This window comes from Varanus komodoensis, unplaced genomic scaffold, assembly GCF_004798865.1.
Source record: "Varanus komodoensis strain SLA01 unplaced genomic scaffold, ASM479886v1 scaffold1, whole genome shotgun sequence".
Lineage (NCBI taxonomy): Eukaryota > Metazoa > Chordata > Lepidosauria > Squamata > Varanidae > Varanus > Varanus komodoensis.
In genome coordinates this window covers 50,299,942-50,316,697 of record NW_025335268.1, presented here as the reverse complement: position 1 = coordinate 50,316,697, position 16,756 = coordinate 50,299,942, and the positions used below count along the sequence as shown (strand labels likewise).

General features: G+C 42.3%; 1 long non-coding RNA gene across 1 annotated transcript; it reads left to right on the top strand.

The window, feature by feature from the left end:
* Positions 1 to 4,620: 4,620 nt before the first annotated feature.
* On the top strand, positions 4,621 to 6,891 carry LOC123019156. The gene is made up of 3 exons (XR_006413870.1): positions 4,621 to 4,729; positions 5,917 to 6,018; positions 6,698 to 6,891. It is a non-coding gene; the product is annotated as an uncharacterized LOC123019156 (long non-coding RNA).
* The last annotated feature ends 9,865 nt before the right edge of the window (positions 6,892 to 16,756 follow it).

Sequence of the window (16,756 nt, the reverse complement as noted above, 5' to 3'; positions counted from 1 at the left end):
GAATGATATTAGGAGGGTGAGTACCTGGAGGAGGGCCTTCTCTGCGGTGGCGCCCCATCTATGGAATGCTCTCCCCAGAGAGGTCTGCCTGGCGCCGTCGTTATTTGTTTTTCTGCGCCAGGCTAAGACCTTTTTATTTAAAACTTATTTTAATTGTTAATTTATTATGTAGGGTTTTTTTTAAAAAAAATTAAGCCGAGATGCACCGGGTTTTAATATTTTATTGTATAATTTTTATATGCTTTTGTTTTTGTTGTGAGCCGCCCCGAGGCTTTGTTGTGATGGGGGCGGCATAGAAATGTTTTAAATAAATAAATAAATAAATAAATATCCCGTGCCAGCAGCATCACTGAGCAGGGCCGGCCCAAGACCTTTTGCTGCTTGCAGTGAAGACCAAGATGGCGCACTACACATAAAAACGCTGGCTGGGCCGGCAAAGGCCGACTGGAATCCGACCACGATGACGGGATGGCCTCTTCTGCTAACGGGAGGGTGGAAGGCTCACCAAGGGGACGCTACGTGGGCAACATGGGACCCAAGTGCTTCCTGGCTCCTGCTGCCTGAGGTGATCATGTCACTCTGAGTGGGTGTATCCTCACTCTGTTCGGAGCGGGATGCTCAATAGTTGCATGAATGGTCCTGAGTGTAATCGTGGCAAGTCTAGGTAAAGAATCTCAGGGAAGAGGAGACCTCTGCATGAGGCCTATGGTAGCCTCAAATGCTTGGAGGCAGTATAAGTAGCACCGGCCCTGATACTTTGCCAGTGCTTGGTGTCAAGCCCACCTTTTCTGCAGTCCTGCTTAGGCAGAAAAATAGAGTGATACTTGAGCACCAAATGATATTTGGGTAGCTGTCTTATGTAGCTGCTGAGCTCTTGGGTCACCAGTTGTGCAGACCTGTTCAATGTCTCTCCCTTCTGCATCCCTTCTTCTCTTCTGAACACGTGAATCCAGACAGTGCTGAATGACATACCTACAGTTTTCACTGCCTAGGTTCAGGAAACACAAGGGTGAAGTATAGGTTGAGTGTGCATTGTTATCACAGAACTGTGCATTGTTGCCGAAATGTGGGTTATCGTGTCATCTGAACCCAACTGCCATGACAAACAACCAGTGACAGGAACCCATGGTTTGTTTCGGACTATATACTGTGGGTTCCTCACTATGGTTTGTTGTTTTATCCATGTCTGGACAACACAATACCATGTTTCAGCAACAGTCCATGGTTTAACAACAGCCCAAGCACAACCCATAGTGAACTCCTGAATATGTTACTGTGTTGTCTGAACCAGTCATCGCTTACAGTCTGACATATCAAGTGCCCTGAAAAAGTTGTTGGAGGTAGAATATCCACCATCCAGAAAGCACAGCTGGTACTGTACAGCAGTGTGGACAAATGATGCAGGGCTAGTAATGTATTTTATTTATTTATTTTTATTTATTAAAACATTTTTATGCCGCCCCATTCGCCGAAGCCTATGTATGTTGGGTGTATGTTTCTATATTTGTGTATCCATTTTTTTAACATTCTGTGCTACGTAATAGCCACAGGTCTGAACAGTTTGCAAAATAAGACTTAAAACCATACCATACAATACCATAATAGAACATAATAAAACCTAATAGAAAAGCTATGAAGATGTACAAAACTAGTGTAAAAGAAAAGAAAAACAAAGTAAAAGTCAGCAACAGATCTGAAAACACACTGACACATTTTCAAAACATCTGAAAAACTAAGAGTAAAAAGGGTCTTTACCTGACACAGGAATAACACACTCACACAGAACAACAGCCATCCTTCACATCATTCAGTGGGGAGCCTCAGAGAAGTGCCTCAGAGGATGACCGTAAGGTCTAGGTCAGGGGTCTCAAACTCAAGCTGGAAGTAGAGTGTGGGTGAGGCTGGGCTGCATCAAGCGGTGGTGGTGGGCCGCTCCTCCCGCGTCGCTCCCGGAGGCCGGCCCGGGCCGGCCCGACAATGGGCCCGCGGGCCGCGAGTTTGAGACCCCTGGTCTAGGTGGATATGCACAGCACAAGACAACTTGGTTCCCAACTGTTTAGGGCTTCAAAGGTTCAAGGCCATAAGTTGAAAAAGATCCAGAAATGGACCATGAGAGACAGACCATGCCCTAGGATAAAGAGCCAGGAAAAAGAAGCATTTATAAATCTATGTATTTATTAACACAGTTTATTAGCTTGCCACAGAAGTCTATGCTAAAAAGATCAGGTAGCAGGCGATGGGACAGACCTTTCTAAGACCTGGAGAGCTGCTTCCACACAGCAGGCAGCACTGGGCTAGATGAGCAACCACATTTGTCTGATCTAAGTGTGTTTCCTGCAGTCCAAACCTGAACTAACTTCATATAGGAAATTCTAGGCTCAGCCCTCTATGGGGGGGGGGGGGGGTGTTTGTTGTTTGTTTGTTTGCCAAGCTGTCAACCTGCTCTCTCCACTTTTTGTGTGTAAACTGGTCCTGTCCCATTTCCTCTGTCTCTCCCATTTCCTCTGAGACTTGTTTCCTCTCCCATCACAGTTTACACAGTGTAACATCTGTGGGTCTGTGATTCCCTCCTGCCAATATGTATTCTTGTAATGAGCAAGTAAAAGGTAAGTAAGCAACAATGAGTAGGAAGGCGAGACTGTTTGACTATTGTGTCATTCTGACTTGCATGCAGGATAGCACATTGTTAAGCAGTGCAGTTAGAATAAAGCCTGCCTTTAAAAAGAGCCCTGGGAGAAAGAAAACCATTTTGCTAAGACTGTTACAAGGAAAGTCTCTCTCTTTTATTTCCCCCACTTTATTTATGCACTGTAAAAGGAAATCAGCTCATCGAGTCCCCAAGAAAATAATAATGGAAAAGATTAAACAACACAAAAGGAGGGAGGGCATTTTTCCTCCTATTGCTTATTCAATTTAATTTGACAATAAAAAGATTATAATAGATTTGCTAAGCAGCCAGCCTATTACCAATTTTTAAAACTAAGTGGGTGAAAAAGAGGATTGATTGCCTTTGCTTGTTTATTTAATCACAAGGCAAAGTCGTGCTCAAGCCCTTGGACAACATTCTTCCAGGCTCTCCTGTCCTTCCCCACCCACCCAAGCCCACCCTGACAGTATTATTAACTTCCTGGACACTCTCCCTTATGTTCTTTGAGAAACCTGGTCCTAAAATCAGCTACCTGTAGGTGAAGGTGGGCAAGAATTTTGTTTCAGTTCAGTTCTGGTAAGGATTTATTTAAATGCAGAAGCTTTCCATATTCAGGGCAAGAAGATTCGGGATGAAGTATGCAAACCTATGTACATTTAGGCAGAAAAAAGTCCCACAACTCCCAGCATTCTCCAGTCAACCATGTTAGGAATTGTAGACCTTTTTCCAGTCTCAGCATGCATGAGATTGTGCCCTAAAGTAATCTGGACCCTAAACCCGAAAGTAATCCATGGATTCACCCATCCAGGGCGGAGGCTTTGAATCTTTTGCTCTCGAAAGCCCGGGGTCTGATCCCTGTGGACCATGTTAGTGCTGCGTTAGGGTTACCACCTATTCCTCCTGACAAGCTCCTCACCTTTGGCAGCTCTTTGGCGGGCGGGCAGGCCGAAACAGCAGCACCTGTTGAACACTGCTGGTGCAGATGGGTATGAATTTCAGTTCGGTTCATTTTTCGTAAGAGTGCACTGAGATGTTCAAAGTTCTTCACAGTCAAGACAGAATGAACATTAGATTGGGACAAAAAATGAACCTGGCTGATTTTCCCATGTTTGTCCAGGCCTTGAATACAGACTAAAGCATTTCCTGGTTATATTTCATATTGTTGGATTTGTATAATTTACATTACAGCATTTTCTTTTTCTTTCTTTTTTTTATGGAGGGGATACTAGTACCACCCACTTCTTAATGTCTTCCCATTTTTTCCTGCATGTTTTCTTTTCTCTTGAATTGTTGACTTGTGCTTTGAAGCAATATGGGTATTGTTTTGAATAAATGACTGGGGTTACTTTTCTATCATCCTTAGATAGCCTCCTGTTGACAGATACCTTACAATGGAACCTGTTAACTCATGAACATGCATGAGATGTGTGATTGCACAGCATAGATTAAATAAGAGAGGGGGAAATATCCAAGCCAGGTGGAAAAATAAGTTCACTTATACCTGTGCATTATGATGCATTACAGAATCCAGTGTGGATATTGCCAAAGCATGGATTACTGCGGGAAGATCAGTTTTATATGATCATCTGGTCACAGTAGTGGGGACTCAGGAAAGCCCAAGTATTTAGTTTCTTCTATGGGGAAGTATTTCTAAATAACACATTCTGTTTTTTTAATAGATTTAAATATATTTGTCTATCCTTGCCAACTGCCTATCCAAAAGCTCACTGAAATCCAAAGAAAGTGTTCACTACAGACACATGGATGAAACAGGCATGATTAAACCATAACATTTTGTTTCAGAAACATAAGCAGGCTCTCTGAAACACTCACTCTGTTTATCAAAAATCTTGACCCCGCTCTTCACCTTTGGATTGGCATGCCTGAGATTGCTGGGAAGTTATCTGTCACGGCCGGAATTTGCCCTCTGCCTCATGTGTACCCTTTTTACCAGCCACTTGCACACTGGACTGCAGGGCTAACACTTCAACACTCGCAAGTGGAGACCTGGAAGCAGTTCAGGGCCTCCATCTCAGGCGAGGTGTAACAGAGTCAAGTGAGAGGTCAAGCAGAACTAACAAGGTGAGGATCTCATCGGGCAACAAGGCTTCGGCCGAGTCACAGGAAGCATCTTGTTGGCAGGGTCAAAAAGAAGTATTTCTTTGCACAAGAAAGGAAAAGGAAGAAGAAGCGGGGGGGGGGGGCAGTCTTAAGAAACAGTGAGACAATCTTGCCCTTGGACACATATGGGGGACTGCCATTTGGCAGAAGTTTCCCTTCGCAGCTGTACGAATGCCATTAACCATATTGCACACCTGCCTGTGATTTATGCATGGCAAAGAACAGAAACCAGAGGGTGCACAATTTGGGCTGCTGGAGTCTCCATCTGGGCCCTTAGAGCCTCTTTCCTCAAATGGAGCAGACTGCAGCAGGATGGGGGGGCAGTCTGGGGAGGGGACAGGCCCATTTGGAAGACGGTCGCTTTCTCGCACCCCCCATGGCCTAGCTCTCTGTTGCTAGTCTCCTGCATGGCAAGAAAAACCTAAGCAATATCCTCACGCTTGTGCAATGTGTGCATTGTGAAGTGGGGTAAAAAAGCAGCAGGGGAAGAAGGATCCTGGCTGATTCTCCAGACAGGTCGGGCTGCCTGCCTGCCCCACTGGCCAGCTCCAGGACTTGAAATGATGTGGCTTCGGAGCATGCTGAGGGGAAGGAATGTTTAGTTTTTATTATGTTTTAGAATGGTGGCATAGAAATCCCATTAATAGATATTGAATTAAATAAAATTAAATTATTCTCTGGGAGTAGAACAAGAGCAAAATGCTCAAATTCCTTGTAAATATTCACAAAGCCCTCTTGAGGGTTTCTTGAGTATTTGCAAAGAATGTGTGCAAAATCCAGATGTTTTTTAGGCCAGCAGGGTGGTGTTTGCACAGTTTTAGCCCTGATCATGGAACTCCCTCCTAAAGTGCATTCATTTTTCTAAAGGCAGGCTAGTCTGCCTAGTTCTTTTGACTCTGTAACCCAGGGACCCAGAACCTCAGCCCAGGAACCGCCTGCTGCCTGCCTAGAGGTCTAGTGCAGCCCTCCAAGCCTCTCCAGCTAGCCAGGCCCCTTTCCCTACTCTCCAACCCCTTTCTCCTGACTACTAGCCATTTGGTGCCTGCCTGACTCCTCCCGAGGTTTCTTCCTATTCTAAAAGCTTGGCATAGCTCTCCTAAGCCCAAGTTAGAAATTTAAGTTATAGGCATTTTTTGCTTTCTCCATAGGCACATCTGGGAACTTGAGAAACTGCTGCGGGTAGCATTACAAAATGCCTAAACAGCAGATCACCATTTTGGCATCTACCTGTCACTGCTATGGATCTTTGGGTACATCTTACTCAACAAAAACCTTTTGTTGTTGTTGTTCGTTGGACATTGCAATATCTGTTGGAGGGAACAAAAAATATTCAAATACCAAGAAACTCATCAGCCAATTTTGTTAGGTTCAACCCATCAGACCTTTCTTAGGAATCTACAGCAACGTAGAGAGAGTCTCGCTGAACAAATCCAGAGATGTGGCTGTTCCCCTCTCCCAATTAGAAGAGGTTTTATATGAACATGAACAGTCACTCGGAAAAATACAAAGGCAGAAGTAACATTTGATCCAAGTCAAAGGCTTCTAGAGACAAGCAAGTCATTATCTCAAAATATATTTGATGGCTTTGCACTTGTGCACTTCCATCCCTGAACACGATCATTTCTGAGTACTCCATACCCCCTCCATTTCTATGAGACCCAATAATTTTTAAGCCTTAGCATGATCACTGTTCATTGCCTCATTATTTTGCAAGAACTTGAAGCATTTCACACTCTCTTTACGGAATTGTCTAATTCAGTTGGTTGCTGGCAGTGCTATACAGCTAATCCTTCTTTTAAACAGGCTTTCTTAATGTTCAGTAATTCCTTCTTTTAGGGAAGTGGTTATTACACAGATGTATTTAGTACTGGAAGAGTCTCAATATTCACTAATGTATATGCTCTTTTAAATTTTTTACTTTCTTCACAGCAATTAACAAATGGAAGGGGAAATTGAGTCCTTGTGACCTATGACAGCTAAAAGATGGATATTATAAAATCAGAAGGATTCAGCTTGCAGCACTCTCAGTTTATGAAGCGGTGGCATGTGAACTCCAATCAGATAACTATGTGACTATTTTGGCTGCTTTTCCGGAGCCTAGGTAGTGGCTAGAAATGCCACTACAAATCCATGCACATACATTAAAATACTAAAGAAAACAAAAATGTTTATTAAAAATTTTGGGTAGCCACGCACACCACACTGGGGGCACCTTCCATTGTTTTAATATAGTTTTATTGTTGTAACCCAGCAAGGGAGCTGTGTGACTAATCAGGCAGGCTAGAAATCAAATCATAATAAATATAATAATAAGATGACCATGAGTTCCATTGTGGGCCCTCTGGATTAAACTGTTATTAATACCATTAATTTATGCTGTTTTAAGTTATAGCTGTAAGACATCTTAAGGACTTAAAAGGAAGTGTATAACTCTTTAAAACAAACAGATAATGCCCTTAAGTAAGGCTACAAAATACATAAAGCCCGCCTTATTACTGAAACTCTTATTTATTTATTTATTTATTATATTTATATCCCACCTTTCTTCCTTTTCCAGTTTCATTTTCTCCTTTCAGTCTTTGTCTGTGTTCTTCATATCTTGATTGTGACCTGCCAGAATATTGATTCAATTAAAAAAGAACCCCATTAAATAGTTGCACTATAATTCAGATATACAAAACAGGGTGATGCATCTAATACATGAGTCTACTCAGAGCATATTTCATCAGAGAGGCAAAGATGCTTGCGAACATGAAACTGGCTACATATGAGATCATGCCCCCCCCAAAAAAAAGACAAAGGAGGGCATCACTCTGCATTACTTGCGCATGCTCTAATGTGTGTGGACAGTTGCAAATTTGGAAATAATTATAGTCAGTTGTATCCAATTTTAGTCCTCACTCAGTTAGCATAGACCCACTGGAATGAATGTGACTGAAATTACTTATATGACTAACTTAAGTCCCATTAATTTCAGTGGCTCTACTCTGTCTATATTCTAGAATCAGCTCTGGCTACTACAGCCTATTCATGTAAATAGAAATGCAGTACCATTGTGAGGATGACTGTGACCAGATGACCTGTCGTGTCAACTCAGTCTGCTGTCCAGGAGCTAACTGTTGATAGGTAGCATCAAGACCCAGTTTTTCCTTCTGATGGTTCTTTATCTCGAACTGGAGTGGGACTGACCGGCCCTCCAGCTAGAGGACGTCTCTAATGGAGCACTGTCTTCTGACAGCCCTGGAAAGCAGAACACACAGCTACCGTATGCATTCTGTATAGAAGATCCAAGTACGGGAATTAATGCTGCTGTTCTGAGTAGTAATGCAGTAATGGCTAATTCAAATCCCCAGGCTGAAAGAAGGTGAAAATTCCTTCTTTTTGCTCTTCTCCCTGCTGTGGTGATAAATGAGCCCAGAGTATGTAAAACCTACAATTCAAGGACTCAAGATAAAATTATCTCTTACACTTCACCACTCAGACATTCTAATACCCACCACCATTTGGGTCCATCTCACCCGCTTCCAAGAATGGACTTCCTTCTGTCTTTCTGTCTTTCTTTCTTAACTCGGATGATAAACCATTTCCATCTTGTGTCTTCTGGTGATCAGCTGTACCACGCTGTCATGTATATATCATTTTAAAACATTACTTAGGCCCTTGTAGAAATAGGAGGGGACAAGGAGAACCTGGACAAAACGAACTCCAATTATATCTGAAATACACTGAGTCAGATCCAGACTTAGACATACTTAAGTATACCTAGGGAAAGCCATTGAATTAACTTAGTTATGACTTAAACCCTATTTATTTCAAATGGTTTACTCTTAGGATAACTATGTCTGGATCCTACTCAATGTTTTGTGTTTTATTCAATGGGCAGATTTTAAATAAAAAGCCATTTCCAACTTACACATCATTGCATGTTGTAATCACTCATGCCAGACTGTGAGAAACATGGGAAAATGTTTCTGAATCATTGCTGAAGATCAGATTATTTGAAGGACTGCTTCCTCCCACACTAACTTGCCCACCCACTGCGTTCTTCATTCGAACTCTTGAACTGTGTACAGGAGCCAGCTAATGAAGCGCCATTCACAAGCCTCTAGTTTGTCCCTTCTGGGTAGAGTCCTGCTTGCTCAGTCCAGATCAAAGGCCATCTACCCACTCACTGCATGCCAGGTTCCTGATCTTGATGGGGGCCTTTGCACTTTCTTTTGAACACGACACTTTACCCTGGCCTATATGGGCCTCTTCCATTACTGAAAGACTTGCTGCATAGGCCAGCACAGTCTGAGAAGCCTTGCGGGTATCTTGTCTTGTATTATATGATTTTAATATTGTAAGCTACTCTGAGGGTTAAAAGGTAGGAAACATTCGGTTTTATAAATAAACACACACACTGGTCTGGTTTGCACTTAACGACTCCCCAAAGACTGTCAGGGAAGTGGGAAAGAAAGAAAGTGCACAGCCTTCCACTCAATGGCCTCTTCTGCTTTCACTGAAGGGTCTGATGTACTGGATTTGTAGGGGTTAAACCACCCAGGATTTTCTCCATGGTTTGTTGATTAGCCCTTATGCAATCCAGTGCTTCAGGTTTACATGACACATTCAACACTTTATAATCACAGGCTGATTGTAAGGTGTTCAGTAAAAGTGGAAGCGTAGCTTCTTCAAATTGTGGCCTGTGATTGGTTTGGTGCTGTATCTATTTTTTTTCATAACGTAATCACTTTGCCAGAAGCAAATCCAAAATAGCATTCCCACTCTTGGATGAGTGTCAATAGGTGAATATGCCGTCTGTTAAATCCAGAAAATAGCGGGAGTAATGCTCATCTGTCCTGGAAAATGCAAACACTCCCGTGATGACACAATATATAGTTACAGTACAGAAAATACTGGATCCATATACTCTGCAAAGTTCAACTTTCACCATGCCATGGGGAGCACTGAAGATGTGAAAGACTGTTCCTTTCATAATGGTTTCCTAGGGATGTTCTCCAGATTCCCAGGATTTAGGTTTCAATCCACTTACCTAGGAGTAAGTCCCATTAAATTCAGTGGAAGTTATTTCTGAGTAGGCATGCACAGGAGTGTGCTGTTAATATGTAGTAATATATTCAATCAACTGCATGTAACACCTAAAGAACAGTCCTTTTGTTGCCTTCATTTTCCTCACCCTTGAGCCAAAAATAATGTCCATTGTCTTTCCTGCCTCACTTTTCAACACTTTCTTCAGCCAGAAGAAACTCTTTTGTCATTGTCAGAAGCCTAATTGAGCTGCTGATGACCTTGCAACATGTTGATGGGCCTAATCCACAGCAATTCAGAAACCATGAATATTTATGCAACATTTTATCTTCTTGATGCTTCTTTGTAGAAAAGATCTTATGGCAAATGTAGCACTTCTAGGTAATTTCTGGAAAGACATTGGCAATGCATTGTTTCTTTGTTCTTTCCTATGTCTAGAAATACCAACATTCTGACATTGTTCTGAGTGTGCAACTCATGATAAGTATTCCCCACCCTGCCATCCCATTACCACCAAACTGTAAACCTGTAAACTAAGTCACTAGCTGGGTTCAGGCATTATGATCTCACACTCAAGGGTTGAGTGTGGGTTGTAACTGAACAATGGATTATCAAGTTGTCTGAACCCAGCCAAGACAACAAACCAAGGTGAATAACCCACCATTCACCTTTTGCACTAGCTGCAGCTTGTGAACACCATTTAACCTGTCTGCCACATCTTCAAGGGCAGCCCCAAACAGAATGCATTACAGCAATCTAACTAAGACCACCAGGGTGTAGTTTACTGAAACCATTGCTCTCCAGATATGGGCATAGCTAGGCCACCAGCCAAAGTCAGTAGAAGGAACACCATGCTACTGAGCCGTGCCTTGTTAGCACCTCTGGCTTTGCAGACAAGACCCCACTGTTCAACCACACACACTCAGCTCACTCTAGGATTGCAACAAAGCTCCATGGAATCCATCCCTCCAGCATTCATGGCCTTCATCTTGTGCTTGGGCCTGTCTTAGCAAGCAACCTGAGCTGAGGGGAAATCTGTGAACGCTTGTGGAATGAATGTTGTGCAACAAGCAACTTTCTCCCAGGTCACGTGCAGCACAAGCAAAGGCTGCTGCACGTGATGCAAAAAAGGGGTGCTACTTGCACAGTGTTTGCACAGGGCTCATTTCTTAGGAGTGCTGTGTGAACACCGGGTGCACTTTCTTGGACTCACAGCTGCAACAACGCAGGTCGGAGTCTGGGGAGCCAAGCCCAGGAGAGCCAACAGATTCCCAACCCCAAAATGGATTCTGCACACATTTCTAACATTCTCCACCCTTGAGTGCAAGTTACCATGTTGTGTGAACCCTGTTATTTTAAGGTATCCGTGTGTGTGTGTGTGTGTGTGTGTGTGTGAGGAATCGGTTTTGGAGGTGGGAATCTGTTGGATTCCCTGGGTTTGGCTTCCCAGGCTCTGGCCTGCTTTCTCATGGCCATGAGCCTGACTTGGCAGAAGCACGCTGAGCATTCTGGGAATTTGCACAGGCACCCGCCAAGCAATGTGCAAGCAGCATCCCTTTTCCAAACACTTGACTTGCAGATTTGTTTGTACTGTGCACACTGCAGAAGAGGATTGTGCACCTGGAGTTCTGTGAGCATCTGTGGATTTCCTCTAGGCTTGGCTCACTTTCTCAATGAGGACTGAGCACAAGAAGAGGGCCACATTCCAGGAAGGATCATCGCAACCTCATTTTTACATATACACATATAAAAGAACTGTTGAGAGAGGACTTTGCCTTTGTTGTGCCATCAGATAATTGCTCTGCATAGCTCAGGATTGTTGTACCAAACGGCAGTGACTTTCCTGTGTTACTGTGGTCACATGCCAAGATGCTGGAAGAGCTTTGACAGGCAGAATGTATGTTCCATTGCAAGACTATTTCTTTGGTTCAAATAAAACTTGCTTAAAGTCCGAAAAATCTCAGTGAAATCTATGGGGGAAAGAGAGGACTGATGCTTTCTGAATTGGAAGATCCTCCTCTTAAGCAGCCTTGCAGAGGTAGCAAGGCAATGCTGTGCCAGTATGGAGCAAGCGCATAGACCTAGCAGCACCCTTGGCAGAAGCAGCTGCCAGTTCCACCTTTACCCCAGGGGGCGCTCAGCAGCACATGCGGAGAAACTGGCTGCCCTTGGCCTTGGCTGGAGAGGAGTAGAATCCCGTGCTTGCTTAGGGGATGTTGTGCACAAGAGGTCGAAGAAGCACTTCCAATAGAGTCCCTGGACAATAAGTGTGGTTGGAGCAGCCAATGTCACAATTGCATGTGTTCATTCATGCATCTGCTTCCCCCCCATTTCCACATTGCTTTTCATTAATTCACATGAAGTTTGCGAATTAAAGAAAGATAGTAAATACATCTTCCACTTTTCTTTTCTCACAAAAGACATACTTATGACCACAAGAAGAAGAGTGCTGGACCTCATCAAAGGCTTCCATAGAACAGTGTCCTGTTTCTCACCATGGCCAGCCACATTCCCACAAGCTCCCCTCCAAGGAAGGACCGGCAGCAGGACACTGGCGCAAAAGCATGTCTTTGCTCGACTGCCTACCATGGTTCAAGCCACAGTGAGCTGAGATGCATGCAAATAGCTCTTTTGAATAATCAGGCCACACCTGCAGCTTCTTGTGCTGTCTGTACCTGGTACAGGTGGCTTATGTAAGAGTTAAATAAGTTTCATGTAACCCATGGGGTGTTTTGGGGTTGTTCACTCCGCACACAGCCTATCCACATCTGGTTCAGATGACACAAGAAGCCAGCACCTGAATATTAAAAAGCTCCCTAGCTGTTCCATAAACAACCCACCGATGCTTATTTGTTCACTGGCTTCACATGACACATGAGCCCATGGAGAATTTCCTAAATGCTGCAACAAGCTATGGTTTATAAACAAGTCCTAACAGAAAACCCTCCATGGCTTAGTGTGTCATCTGAACCTAGACAACATGGAATCATTGCAAGTGGGTTTCAGGCCTGGTTTTGGCACAGAAACAGCTTTGGCTGCCTTGCACGATGACCCATGCCGGGAAAGAGATAGCAAGAGTAAGACCCTGTTGACTCTCCTGGACTCTCAACAGTTTTCAATACCATCAACCATGGCATCTTTCTGGGACAAGTATCTGAATTGGGAGTAGCGGGGACTGCACAGACCTGAGTTATGTAACAAGAGCTGAGCAGAGATGTGATGGACAGGACATTTTGCAGAGCATTCATTACTAGGGTTGCCATGAGTAGGAAAACACCTGACAGAACATACAAACAACAGGAACTCCACAGAGGTGCTTTGAAAGTTGAGTGTATCAACTTGCTGCAGTAGGCACCCCTGAGAAAACTAGAGACCAGTTCTATTACATATTGCTGTATCATGAAGCCTCAATTTCAGTATATCAAAGTTAGTGTCATGCCATATACTCTTGATCAACTTGCTTAATATTAAATATAATTATTCCTTTTCCCCATGAAATTTTATTTCATTTCAAAATAAAGTTAAAAACATAACGTCAATAAAAACAAGAGCAACATGCCATCCTGAGATCTTGTATAATAGGACGGCATACAAAGGCTTTTAATTATCATCATCAATACACCTGAAGAAACAGAGGAATTCACTAAGGGTAATTCTACCTTATGGAGCATCTACAGTGAATTGGTCAAAGAAGGAGCTCAATACCTAATGATAGATTAAAATTAAATGTATACAACTTAAAAAGGAAGCTGTGCCAGTGTGTGTAATTTTGTATGCATCTGTATATTAGAAACAATATAAGCAACTGCACTTGGTTGGAATGTGACCAAAGTCTGAAAAACTTCAATAAAGGATATAATCAAAGGAAGCCATGGTGTCATTATATCTTTCCTAAAGTTAGGAATCTTTGCTTGCTGTACTTGAGAAGTTTATACATAGTTGTAGCATCCAGCATTTTATCAGCCCATTGTTCTTTAGATGGTTGCTCCAGAGACTCTCAATTACATGCCAGAAATAAGTTTATAGCTGCATACTCTTGTTTCAGAAGTTCTTTAAGGAATGGTCCAGGATCACCAGGTTCAACAAATTTATGCTATAAATATTACAGCATAATTTTTGTAAAGTCTATATAATATTTTTGCAATTTTGCATTTGTTTTTAATTAGTAGGAGACATATTGATGGTGCTATAATATCCTTCCCTGGATATTTTTAAATATTTTGTCGATTTGTTTTTCTTGGAACTGACCTGTTTTTATCCTGATTTTAATGTTGGATTATAACAAACTATGACCATAATCAATAAAGATGTAATAAGCTCTGACAGCTGTTCCTCAAATGTCATCATGTGATGTCTAGAAAGAAGGCATTCTTAGTAGTAGTACCTCTGCTCTGGATTCTCCTCCCCCATATATCCCTCTTTATCCTTGCTTGTATTCGGTATCATTATGCAATCTGATTGTTTTCTATCATTGTTTTTAAAAAATTTCAATGTTTCATTTTTGCATTTGCAGTTGTGTAGCAACTGAATATTTAATAGTGATTTCTATTGTTTTTGTAATTAAATTTTGAATTTTGTTGTATCAAGTTGTATGCATTGATTATCCGTAAATAAAGGTGTACTTACATGTATTACAGGGGACTGCAGGTGGCACAGTGGTTTAAACTGCTGTGCTGCTGGGCTGGGTGATCGAAAGGTTGCCGGTTCGAATCTGCACAATGGGGTGAGCTCCCGTTGCTCTGTCCCAGCTCCTGCCCACCTTGCAGTTTGAAAGCATGCAAATGCAAGTAGATGAAAAGGTACCACTTCGGTGGGCAGGTAACAGTGTTCCGTGCACTTCGGTGTTTAGGCATGCCGGCCACATGACCACGGAGACTGTCTGCGGACAAACGCTGGCTCCCTTGGCTAGAAAACGGAGATCAGCACCGCCCCCTAGAGTCAGGCATGACTGGACTTAATGTCAAGGGGAAACCTTTACCTTTTTACATGTATTACAAGACAGATTTTATAGCCATGCTTAGATCAGTCCTATTGAAATCAGTGGGTGTTCAGAAGAAGTTGACTTTGGCTAGATGATTAATCTTGTGTGATTAATGAATTGATGATTGGTAGTTATGAATTGGGAGTTTTTAGAATCCTAATGAATGTCCTTAATCATTCTCCTACCAAAAATGCATTCTAAACTGTATACAAGACATAAAGCAACTGGAATAATGTCATAAACATCTAGCTGGTAATGCTAATATTCTTTCTCCACAACAATCGCATATTTACACCTAATGTGGTACTTGAATCAGTAACTTCAATGCCTAAAATATATAGATATTATCTTTATGATGTCTTATTAGGATTCTTTATTAAGAAACTAAGTTATCACTTAATCAAGTACAATTGGTCAGTAATGTTGCCTAGAAAAGCTCTGGGAAAATGTTTCAGTGGAGTCCTTTGTTCGAAATTAACCCTGCTTTCCTTTATCTGTTCTTTCCAAGGAGGTGAGACAAGGAGAAGAATGAGAAAACTCATTTTGGATGTCTTATCTTTTAAATGTATGCATGCTTGCAGATTTAATGCTTGCACATATCATTAAGTTAATAGTTAACTTGATTTCCTAGTTTTTGCAACATTCAATTAAGCTTAAAGTAGGAACTATATGGCAATGTGCTAATATCATGTTCTTTAATGACAGGCTTACTGCTGGAGACATGTGTCTAATATTCTTCCAGCATGAAGGTTTAGGAAGGAGGTGGGCTGGACCTACGTTGTAAATAAAAGCCATCTGCTTGTTTTGTGTACATCTGGCGTATGGTCAAAAACAGGCTATAATTTGGACCAGGAAGAAGCTGAACGCAAAAGCGACTTGCTACCTAAAAACAAGTAGGCCGTGGTAGTAAGTAGCCATAATTAGGAAAGGACTTGAAAATAAAACTGCCAGATCATGCTTGCCTTACACAAATATGTGGTATGACACACTTAAAATACTGTGTACAGTTCTGGTCATTGCACCCAAAAAGGGATATTGCAGAGTTGGAAAAAGAGCAGAAAAAGGCAACTAAAATGATCAAAGGGTTGGAGCAACTCTCCTACAAAGAAAGGTTAGAACATCTGGGATTGTTTAGCTTAGCAAGAAGGCAAGTAAGAGAAGGCATGATAGAGGTGTACAAAATTATGCATGGTGTGGAGAATGTGCAGAGGAAGACATTTCTGCTTCTCTCTCTCAATACTAGAACTGGGAGTCATTGCATGAAACTGCAGGAGGAAGATTCAGAACAGAAAAGCAACTATTTCTCCATACAGTGCAAAGTTAAACTATGGAATTAACTTCCAGAAAATATAATGATGGCCACCTGTTTGGAAGGCTTAAGTGAAGGAAGAGGAAAATGCCCCCATCCTCTTTTTCCACACCATGCATAATTTTGTCCATGGGACTTTCTTGCTGCCTTCCATGATTCCCCCTTTTCTTGTCCCCTTCCCATATTCCCCCTTATTGCAGGGAGGAAAAGCAAGCAGTAGTATTGGAGGGCTCGTGTGAGCAAAAGGAGGTATGCAACTCCTTTCCCTTCCACAGCCTTCCACAGTCCCACTTTTCCTTCTCCTGCCCCCATCCCCCAGAACCCATGGCAGCTACTTACATATAAAATACTTCACATCCACTGTAATAACACATTTACCACCATGACTGGTCACAGCCAGTGCCCAAAGTGAGAGGAAAACAGGGAAGAGGTATGGTTAGGGCAGACAAAGTTACGCCTGACTGAAAAGAACTGGGATGGAACCCCACCTGGACCCACATCACTGCACTGACACAACACCTTACAATGTATGGGACAGTCTAACAGCTGTGATGAGAAAAAGACCTGGTGCTGCTCCACACAAGCCATTTATTCAGCTGTTAATCACTGTATCTTCTTTTGGTATCATCACTGCATTGGGGCCTGAAATAATAATAATAATAATTAT